We start from the raw sequence: 3,098 nt of genomic DNA, 5'->3' as shown, positions 1-3,098 counted from the left end.
CTTGGCTTCATTTTTACAATGTAAATACATACTAATTGATTGTTATCAATTAGTATCGCCATCTTTCTCCGTAGCAATATAAATTGTGGCAATTCACCAAGTTTTCTTCCTCTTCCTAAGGTTCTCAGGTAGAAAATAACAACGTGCCTCTGAGGAATTAAAAATCTAACTGTGCAATCTATTACATGCTTGCAATCATGCACCTAGTTATGCTCAGAAAATTAGTATCAGTAAATAAATGGCCATAATTCACACAGAGTCACAGTAAGTGCCTGTACAAATCAGGTGCACAGTTGCTGTGAGCATTTCGTAAGATTAGTTTGCCTGCTTTTAAATGTTTAGATGCATATCTCTGTTTTTACATACAGAAACCCAGAGCAGATCATCTGCTTGACTTTCATTTGCATGTTGCACACAGTGTAAAACTCCTCGTGCAATCGGCTACAATGCCACAGATACTGTTATGTAAATCCTGAGGTTTAGTTTGGCTTTTTATAAGTAATGAGAATGAAAGAACATCCATATTTTATTCTCTTTGGCAATTAGGACTGCCACATTACTTTCCACAGGTTGCACAAGGTAATATATTCCCAGGAAGACCCTGGTCTAAGGATGTTAGGCAGGTCTGATAAGGTCAGATCTTCAGCCCCAGGCAGCAGTAGGAATCCAAAACACTCCAAGGTTCTTCTAAGGCAAATTCTACCCCATCTTTCTGATTCTGCAGCATTTGGATTTCAAAAACAACCCCCACTTGATCTGATCCTAGTGCCATTTTGAAGTTATCAGATTTTCATTGCCTTTTAATGGCAAAGCCAATTCTTTCAGTCCAATTCAGCATCATTAAATTGTCAGAATAGCAGCTTCCTGTTTGATTCTTAATTATTCCTTTTTATTATATTTAAGACACTCAATTTTTTTCAAAGTGGTTTACTCTTCTTTGTAATGATCTGTTGTGATTAGAATCTCTTTTATATTACACTGAAGTTTTAAGGGTATATATTGGTACTTCTAGTCTAAACCTCTATTTTCAAGGTATTTAGAGGATTAAATTCTAGGCTGACTCTCTGTTGTGAATTCACTTTGATGCTTAATAAAAAAAAAGGAGAGACACAATGGGAGAAATTAAAGACATAAGGGACAGCTCTGAATTTTAGGGGCATATTGTCATGCACAGAAATCCTCAGGCATCTAGATAAGAATATACCATAGCCTTAACTTTGAATTTCCTTCCTTTTGTGAAATTAGTCAGGCTGCTGACATTACTTAAACAGCCTTTTTCAATTTAAAATTCCACCCTCTTAACATTATGCAGCAGGACCAAACGGTGTGAGTGTTTCAGAGGTGGTGTTATGACAAGGGTAGATGTATACATAATGGGGACTTGAGCGGTGAGCCGAGGAACAGCCAACGTGTGGAGTGGAGGAAGAGCTATCATAGGATGTGGCCAGGCCTCTGTTTACATAGGAAAAGCTCATATTCTATATACTACAATTACATTAGCACACTGCCTATGATCATATCTTGTTTCCTTGATGCCAAGAGATGGGGAATATAGGCTGTGATTATTGTTACAGGCTTTAGCAATAAGAAGATAGGAGCCTTGAAATACCAGCAATTAGCACTTATGCCTAACAATAGCACGCTGTGGGGCTGTGTACAGAGAAGAGCACAGGGAAGAGTGGGTGGATGACACACAACCTGCCCCACTCGCACTACCATGAGTTGCAAATAGTGCAGGTTCAAGGGGAATTACGCATCTCTCAGCCAGTGAAGGTCATGCTGTACGCTTTGGCCTCTACTCACACTTCCACAGGGGAGCTACTGTTTCTGCAAAAGCAAATGGTTAGTGAGGCAACAGAAATGTTCCCACGAGTTCTAATCAATGGTGCTGGTTGAGCTGAGGTAGATTAATTTTCTTCACAGTGGCCGATATGGGGCCTGTGTTGTGGATTTGTGCTGAACACAGGGTTGATAATATAGAGATGTTTCTGTTATTGCTGAGCAGGGCTTAGACAGAACCAAGGCGTTTTTTGCTTTTGGTATTGCCATGCTGGTGAGGAAGACCATGGGAGGGTGGGAAGGAGACACAGCTGGGCCAGCTGACCCAAGTGGTACTCTATACCATATGACATCACGCTCAGCATATAAGATGGGAGGGAGGAGAAGGAAAGGGAGGTTTGGAGTGATAGTTTTGTCTTCCCAAGCAACCATTACACATGACAGGGCCCTGCTCCCTTGGAAATGGCTGAACGCCTGCCCATGGGAAGTGGTGAATCAGTTCTTCTTTGCCTGTGTGTGTGGCTTCTGCTTTCCTTATTAAACTGTCAGTATCTCAACCCATGAGTTTTTTCGCTTTTTGTCCTTCCGATTCTCTCCCCAGTCCTGTGGTTGGGGCAGTGAGTGAGCAGCTACATGGTTCTTGGCTGCTGGTTGTGGTTAGACTACGACACCAAGGCTAAAAATCATAACTGAATTTCAGCACAGCTTTGCTTTTCAAGTTTCAGAGTAGCTGGTCCTTTTCATTAGACTGCCCTGCATCAGCAGCAGCTTGCTGTGCCCTCCTGTCTGCACTCCCTGTATCAGTGTATCCTGAGCTGCTGCAGTCCCTAACAATCTAAACACCCAGACTAAAGAACACAAGGAAGATACTATCCAAAGCTCACTGTACTGTCTGTTCCACACACGACAACATTTCGTCTGTTATGGACTTTAGCAGTGTGGTTAAGGCAGCTGTGCCACTTCAGCAGAGCACTGCCTGCCAGTCCAACAATGCTGCCATCCCAAGGATTCACCCACTGCTGTCTTTGCTCTCCCTATATCCTCCCTGACCAGTTTCAGAAAGGATCTTCTCAGCTGCAGGTCATGGTCTCTGCTTCTGGAGGCAACAGAGTCAGTGAAAAACTGTTTTTGAAATTGCAGCACATTTAATTGGTCACACAGTTTCCAAGTTGTTTTATCCAACTACTGTTTGAACTACCCAAGGTGCAACCTAACTGCAACAGGCTATGGAGCTCCAGTCTGCAGACATGTCAGACTGGGGAACAACGGTATTTGTAAAGATATTCACCAAATGTACAACCAAAAAAAATCTTTGTTGG

Source organism: Pithys albifrons, chromosome 2, assembly GCF_047495875.1.
Source record: "Pithys albifrons albifrons isolate INPA30051 chromosome 2, PitAlb_v1, whole genome shotgun sequence".
Taxonomy (NCBI): Eukaryota; Metazoa; Chordata; class Aves; order Passeriformes; family Thamnophilidae; genus Pithys; species Pithys albifrons.
The sequence above is the reverse complement of the archived record's forward strand: the minus strand, read 5'-3'. Positions refer to the sequence as shown.